General features: G+C 44.5%; 1 long non-coding RNA gene across 1 annotated transcript; it reads left to right on the top strand.

Annotated features, from left to right (window-relative positions):
* The first annotated feature begins 1,132 nt into the window (after window positions 1–1,132).
* On the top strand, window positions 1,133–7,878 carry LOC133629410 (uncharacterized). Its single transcript, XR_009821021.1, has 2 exons — window positions 1,133–1,228; window positions 6,074–7,878. It is a non-coding gene; the product is annotated as an uncharacterized LOC133629410 (long non-coding RNA).
* The last annotated feature ends 238 nt before the right edge of the window (window positions 7,879–8,116 follow it).

The following is an 8,116-nucleotide window of genomic DNA, read 5'->3' as shown; positions in this document are numbered from 1 at the left end:
TCTATCAGCCAGCACGGTGTCACATTTGCAGCTGCTTTCCTGTGGGAGCTATCTTCAATACCACACTTTTTCCCCTCAGCTCCAATTTAAAAAATACATGTGTCTGTTAAGGTATACCACTGAGTATGGGAGGTACAAGAAAGCAGGAAGGCAGACCCCAGCTACAGTAGTAAGTAGGTCCCCATGCAGTCTATCAGCCAGCACGGTGTCACACTTGCAACTGCTTTCCTGTGGGAGCTATCTTCAATACCACACTTTTTCTCCTCAGCTCCCATTGAAAAAATACATGTGTCTGTTAAGTTATGCCACTGAGTATGGGAGCTACAAGAAAGGAGGAAGGTAGACCCCAGCTACAGTAGTAAGTAGGTCCCCATGAAGTCTATCAGCCAGCACGGTGTCACATTTGCAGCTGCTTTCCTGTGGGAGCTATCTTCAATACCACACTTTTTCTGTTCAGCTCCCATTGAATGAAATACATTTTGTCTGTTAAGGTATACCACTGAATATGGGAGCTACAAGAAAGCAGGAAGGCAGACCCCAGCTACAGTAGTAAGTAGGTCCCCATGCAGTCTATCAGCCAGCACGGTGTCACATTTGCAGCTCCTTTCCTGTGGGAGCTTGTGGGCTATGTGGAGATAAAAGTTATTTGAGCTTGTGGAATATTAGTGATTGTATATATTGTAAGCCATAAAGTTAGCTTTGGCCTTTTGGCTTGTTGTGTTAATATGAAGAAGTATTGAGGACAGTGGAATATTACAACATGCAGAAGTTGGTACAGAAGAACAGGAACTTGTGGTTACAGATAAGAACATTCTGTTTAGCAATAGGATCTTAGGACCCTGTTAAGCAAACTTTGAAACTTATCTAGTCTTGCAATATAATAATCTCTTGGCAGGGTCGTATGTTTTTTATTAGCCTATCAGGAGCTCAGCTTCTGAGATGTGTATGAGGTGATTGGTTGATTGTACCAATCAGTGTGTGACACGCTGGCTTTGGGAGTATATAAATATGCTGTTTGTGAATAATAAAACAGATACCTTGCTTGCATCAAGTTGCGTCTCCTTCTCTCAATCACGGCAAATGGTGACCCCGACGTGATTCTTGGTGAAGAGTCCGTCGGAGACAGATAATCACCTATCTGGTGGCGTGCTGCAAGTCCCGCAGAACTGAAGGAGCTGCTGAAACGAAGCAGGAAAAGCCGGCTAATCGCCCCCGTCTGGAACGAGAGGTGAGCTGCGGGAAACTGAAAGATGGGGAATCAGACAAGTTCTCCTGAAAGAGACGTTTATGAACTAATGAAAGCTTTGTTTAAAAAGCATGGAAAAAAGACCATTTCGGGTCAGGACCTTAAATTAATCCTTAAATGGGTCCAGTTTAAGATCCCCACGGTCACTGCTTCTTCAATTTTCACCCAAGATGTTTGGGATGATGTGGGGGTAAAATTATGGGATGCAGCTACTTCTGGAAATGAGGAGGCTCAACGAATGCTCCCACGGTGGAGATTAATTTATGAGACGATAAAGGCGCAGGAGCAGAGCCAGCGAGATTTAGAGGGGGGAGTGCAGCCCTCGGCAGCTTCAGCACCACCAATTCCACAGCCCTCAGCAGTACCAGTCCCGCAGGTTCTGTCACCACCCCCGTTAGCCTGTGCTGCAGGTTATCCACCGGAGGATGATCCTTTTGATCCAGGACTCATTGACCCTGAAAAGGAGCCTGATCTGTTCCCTCCTAGCCCCCATGATGTTTGGGGAGAGATTAAGCGCCAAGCACTAAAGGAAGGGGAACTAGAAATAGCGCAAACCATAGTGGCTCCTGTAATCTATCAAGGAAGGGGGGGGGCGGCTCAATGGGAACCATTATCTTTTTCGGTGATTAAGGAATTGCGTCGTACGGTCACTGAGCATGGGCTGTCTTCTCCTTATTTTGTAAGTCTTTTGTCTTCTGTATTTGATACATATGTCATGACCCCGCATGATTTAAAATCTCTTGTGCGATTGTTGTTAACCCCGACTCAGTATACAATGTGGGAATCTCAATGGAGGTTAGGGCTACAAACAATTTTATTGGGGTATGCGGGGCACGCTAATGCCGCTTTAGCAGCTTTAACTATGGAACATCTTACTGGGACAGGGCAACACGCAGACCCAGCCGCTCAGGCTAGAGACATCCCCCGAGACGCTTTAGAAGCGGTCCGGGAGGAAGCGAGAAGAGTCTTAATGAAAGTTCCTGATTCCCAAAAGCCTCAAAAAGTCTTCACTAATATCACTCAAGAGCCTCGAGAACCATATATGCAGTTTATAGATAGGCTGAAGCAGGCTCTGGACCGACAAATAGATAATGCTGAAGCTCGGGAGATCTTATTGTTGAAATTAGCAGTAGAAAACGCCAATGCCGATTGTAAAAAACTCTTAAAATCGCTTCCAAATCAGAACCCCACGATAATTGAGATGATTGAGGCTTGTAACAGGATTGGCACGATGGATCATAAATATGAAGCAATGGCCGCCGCTTTTGCAGCCATGAAGGGGCCTGGGGGAGGTAACGAAAGGCAAAACTGCTTTGGTTGTGGGAAACCAGGGCATATCAAAAGAGATTGTCGTGACATTGGACAAGGGAAGAGACCTCCAGCACCTAGTGTCTGCCCTAAATGTAAAAAGGGATGGCATTTTGCGAACCAATGCAAATCTAGATTTGATGTGAATGGGCGTCCCATACAGGGAAACCGACAGCTGAACGCGAATCCGCGGCGCGTGCAGACACAAATTCCGCGACCGGCCCCGGTGCCCCTCCGTACGCAGGGGGGAGGGCAGGAAACCGGAGGGTTTCTGACCTCTGCCCAGCAACCACAGGAAGCGCCGGCTTGGACCTGACAACCTCCCACACAGTAACTTTACTTGACTCCTCTGTTCACCTGTTGTCTACTGAAGTTACTGGCCCTTTACCACCACAGACCCAAGCATTATTGATAGGGAGGTCGTCGGCTACCCTATTGGGTCTCTTTGTATTACCCGGAGTAATTGATTCTGATAGCGAATCGGAAATTAAAATCATGGCCTGGACTCCGTTCCCACCTTGTACTGTACCCAGAGATAGTAAAATAGTGCAATTAATTTTAATCCCTAAGACAATTAGCCCCCGGTCTGATGGCCAGCCGAAACAAAGACAGGGAGCTTTTGGCTCTACAGGAGTGTCTGAGATTTTATGGGTCCAATCTATCACCCAGAAGCGCCCCATGTGCCGCTGTACTCTAGTTCGCGGGGATCACCGAGTGTTTTTGAGTGGAATTATTGATACAGGGGCTGATGTTACGGTTATTTCTCAAGCCAAGTGGCCCCCACAATGGCCACTGGCAAATGTTTCTCAGGCGCTGGCTGGGATAGGGGGCTATGGAACTAGTCGGCAAAGCTCTGATTTGATTCAGATTCAGGACTCAAGCGGTCAAACAGCTTCTGTTAAACCATTTGTTCTACCTGTCCCTATGGTTTTATGGGGACGTGACGTATTATCTCAGTGGGGTATGTCTATTCAAACTATTGAAAAGCCTTTTTAGGTGGGGCCATTGCAGGGCGTGGAACCCTGAAATTAACGTGGAAGATTAATTCTTCTATTTGGGTCGATCAATGGCCCCTACCTATAGAAAAACTTCACGCCCTCCAAGAATTAGTTGCAGAGCAGCTCTCTGAGGGACATATTGTTCCCTCTACAAGTCCCTGGAATTCGCCAATTTTTGTTATCCGAAAACAGACTGGCAAGTGGCGCTTGCTCCATGACTTGAGAAAAATTAATGATGCTATGGAGGACATGGGAGCCCTACAGCCCGGGCTACCATCACCAACTATGATTCCTCGTGATTGGCACTTAACTGTTATTGATCTTAAAGATTGTTTTTTTAATATTCCATTGCATCCAGATGATGCCCCTAAATTTGCTTTTTCAGTCCCTAGCATCAATATGCAGGCTCCTTTGCAGAGATATCATTGGGTTGTGTTGCCACAGGGAATGAAGAACAGCCCCACAATATGTCAATGGTTTGTAGCTAAGATACTTAACCCCGTTAGGATTGCAATGCCTAAAGTGTTGATATATCATTACATGGATGACATTCTTGTGGCAGCGCAGCGCCAAGAAGTCATGGAGGAAGCCGTAGCCCTTGTCATGACTGCCGTCAAATCAGCAGACCTCTGTATTGCACCAGAGAAGGTACAGAGACTACCACCTTGGAAATATCTCGGGTGGCGTATCAGAACTCAGACTATTGTTCCACAACCTTTACAGATACCTGCTAATTTAAAAAACTTGCATGACGTACAGAAGCTGTTGGGAACAATTAACTGGGTGCGGCCTTTACTTGGTATTACAAATACAGATTTGAATCCATTGTTCCAAATGCTTAGAGGAGATACAAACTTGTGTGCTCCACGAAGCCTTGACAATGCAGCTATGAATGCGTTACAAAAGGTTGCCACAGCAATTACCAGCAGACAAGCGCAGCGGTATGCACCTGAGTTGCCTTTTCAACTCATCATTCTAAACCCTGTGCAGCAGCCTCATGCGTTAATCTTCCAGTGGGATGACCAGAAACCGGACCCTTTATTGGTTATTGAGTGGGTTTTTTTACCCAATCAAGCAACAAAAACTATCTCGACACAGCATGAAATGTTTGCATCCCTTGTCATCAAGGCCCGGCAGAGACTGTTGACTCTGGCAGGGACAGATTTTACCCTTATTTGTTTGCCAGTGACAGCAGTTTATTTGCAATGGTTATTACAACAATTGGACGCTCTAGGGATAGCTTTGGCCAACTATGCAGGACAACTCACCTCGCATCCACCTTCTCATAAACTGTTACATGCTGACTTCCATCTGTTGCCGATACCAAAAAGAAGTGATCAGCCTCTACAGGCCTTTACTGTTTTTACAGATGGATCGGGAAAAACCCACAGGTCTGTCATTCTTTGGTGGAACGATAAGTCTGGACGTTGGGACTCTGACATAGAAACTGTGCAGGGCTCTCCTCAAATAACAGAGTTGTCGGCTGTGGTTCGTGCCTTTCGGAAATGGTCTATTCCTCTCAATGTAGTCACTGACTCTGCTTATGTTGCAGGAATTGTTCAACGAGCAGAAGCCTCGGTACTCCGTGATGTTTCTCATGTCGCTTTATTTATTTTGTTACAAGAACTTATCTTTCTTTTAAACTCTCGCCATCATCCTTATTTTATTATGCATGTTAGATCCCATACTTCGTTACCTGGGTTTATTGCTGAAGGAAACCGACAGGCTGATATGCTTACGTTACCTGTACAGGTGTTACCTGACCGTTTAGCGCAAGCTCGACTTAGCCATTCTTTTTTTCACCGAAATACCGGAGGCCTAAAACGGCAGTTTAACCTTACACCTCAGCAAGCTAATAGTATTATTGCCACTTGTCCCGACTGTCAAAGACACTCTTTTCCTTCGATAGCAGGAGGGGTTAATCCCAGGGGTTTGCAAAGCCTTCAATTATGGCAAACAGATGTTACCCATTTTGCTGAATTTGGGCGTTTGAAGTATATTCACTGTTCGATTGATACATTTTCTGGAATGCTGTTTGCTTCTTGTCATGCCGGAGAAAAGGCACGAGATGTTCGCAAACATCTAATGTGTGCTTTTGCCACCCTGGGAGTGCCCTCCCGGATAAAAACAGACAATGGTCCTGCATATATTTCTAAATCCCTAACTGACTTTTTTGTATCTTGGGGAATTTCACATACCACCGGCATTCCTCACTCCCCAACGGGTCAAGCTCTGATAGAGCGTTCCCATCAGACCCTCAAGCGGCTATTACAAAAACAAAAAGGGGGAGTAGGAACTGACACACCAGGAGAGAGATTACAGAAAGCCTTATATGTTTTTAATTTTTTGAATTGTTCTTTGTTAGATAATAATCCTCCGGTAGTTCGACATTTTTGTACAAACAAATTCTTTGAGCCCAGGGTGAAGCCGCCCGTTTTGGTTTGAGATCCAGAATCAGGTAAGATAATGGGACCCTATCCCCTCATTACATGGGGCAGAGGTTATGCTTGTGTCTCCACAGAAAGAGGTCCTCGTTGGATTCCAGCAAAAAGGGTGAGACCCTTTAGAGAGACATTACAGCAGCGGTCAGCGGAAGACACCTTGGAATCGGTGAGCGAAGATGAGAACACCGCTCCTGAATGACATCAATTTTGAAAACCAATAAGCGGGAACTTTAGTATCCCCATTGAAGACTGTGTAACTGTTGGATCTTTAGTTAAAGACATGGGCAAAGGAATAGTTGCAATTATTATGAGCATGGCCGTGAGCATAACGGCAAGATTTGATTTGCACCATGTCGACCCTCGTGCTAATGTATGGCTCACATGGGCCAATCGCACCGGGACTACAGACTTTTGTCTGTCCCTGGCACAAGTTGGTGATCCGTTTAGAACATGTTTAATTGGTTATCCATATGTAAACCTGGATGATTTTTTAGGTTATGTGAATAACTCTGATTTGTCGAATAACCTTAATAGCACATATTGGCAATGGCGAACAGATAATAGTCGAGGAGAGTGTATAAAGAGTAGCTACTGGCCCGTAGAACAAGGAGCTATGTTTCAGCAAGGATTAATCCAGATGCTCAATATCTCCAACCCATTACCGTTTCAAGAGCTAGAGCTCTGGGGCTCCTTCCCTCCACAAGGGGAATGGGAGAATATTTCAAATCGCGCGAACTGTTCCGGGATGAGCCCCACAATTTTACCTGTTAATGGGACTGGAGTAGTTTATTTTGGTGATGGATGGAAAAGGTTTTTAGCCCAAAATGGTGATAAAAAAACATTAAACTTATTAATGTATTATCAGAACGTAACAGGCCGCAGGCAATTGGAGGAACATGAAAAAATTAGCATGTTGGGCTGTTAAAGAGTTTAATACAACCTCTGACATCTTGTCAGGACTAGCCCAAGATGTAGATAGCTTGCGACATGCCGTATTACAAAATCGTGCCGCTATAGATTTTCTTTTGTTAGCCCATGGACATGGATGTCAGGAATTTGAAGGGATGTGTTGTATGAATCTGTCCGATCATTCTGTGAGTATTCATAAGCAAATTGCAGAGCTGCGAGAAAGGATTCACAATGTACAAGAAGGAGTGGATGGATTTGATGGATGGTTGGCATCTTGGGGAATTACGGGTTGGCTGAAAGACTTACTTAAACAAGGAGTTTTGATTCTTTTAGTAGTTTGTATATTATTGGTAATGATTCCATGTATTTTGCAGTGTTTACAAAAATCTTTAGCTGCCTCTGTCAATAAGATTCTTTTTGTACAACAGCAAGACCTGACGAAAGCTCCCATTACAGAAGAGCTAGTGAAACGAAATGTCCTTGAGCTAGTCGGACGCAAACCTTGGGAAGCAGATGATGCTTAAAAACAAAAAGGGGGAGATGTGGGCTATGTGGAGATAAAAGTTATTTGAGCTTGTGGAATATTAGTGATTGTATATATTGTAAGCCATAAAGTTAGCTTTGGCCTTTGGGCTTGTTGTGTCAGTATGAAGAAGTATTGAGGACAGTGGAAAATTACAACATGCAGAAGTTGATACAGAAGAACAGGAACTTGTGGTTACAGATAAGAACATTCTGTTTAGCAATAGGATCTTAGGACCCTGTTAAGCAAACTTTGAAACTTATCTAGTCTTGCAACATAATAATCTCTTGGCAGGGTCGTATGTTTTTTATTAGCCTATCAGGAGCTCAGCTTCTGAGATGTGTATGAGATGATTGGTTGATTGTACCAATCAGCGTGTGACACGCTGGCTTTGGGAGTATATAAATATGCTGTTTGTGAATAATAAAACAGACACCTTGCTTGCATCAAGTTGCGTCTCCGTCTCTCAATCGCGGCAGGAGCTATCTTCAATACCACAGTTTTTTTTGTTCAGATCCCATTGAATAAAATAAATTTTCTCAGTTAACGTATACCACTGAATATGGGAGCTACAAGAAAGCAGGAAGGCAGACCCCAGTTACAGTATTAAGTAGGTCCCCATGCAGTGTAACAGCCAGCACGGTGTCACATTTGCAGCTGCTTTCCTGTGGGAGCTATCTTCAATACC

The sequence above is a fragment of the Colius striatus genome, unplaced genomic scaffold, assembly GCF_028858725.1.
Source record: "Colius striatus isolate bColStr4 unplaced genomic scaffold, bColStr4.1.hap1 scaffold_43, whole genome shotgun sequence".
In the NCBI taxonomy this organism is placed as follows: domain Eukaryota; kingdom Metazoa; phylum Chordata; class Aves; order Coliiformes; family Coliidae; genus Colius; species Colius striatus.
Note: the sequence above shows the minus strand (reverse complement) of the source record. Positions and strands in the feature narration are given on the sequence as shown.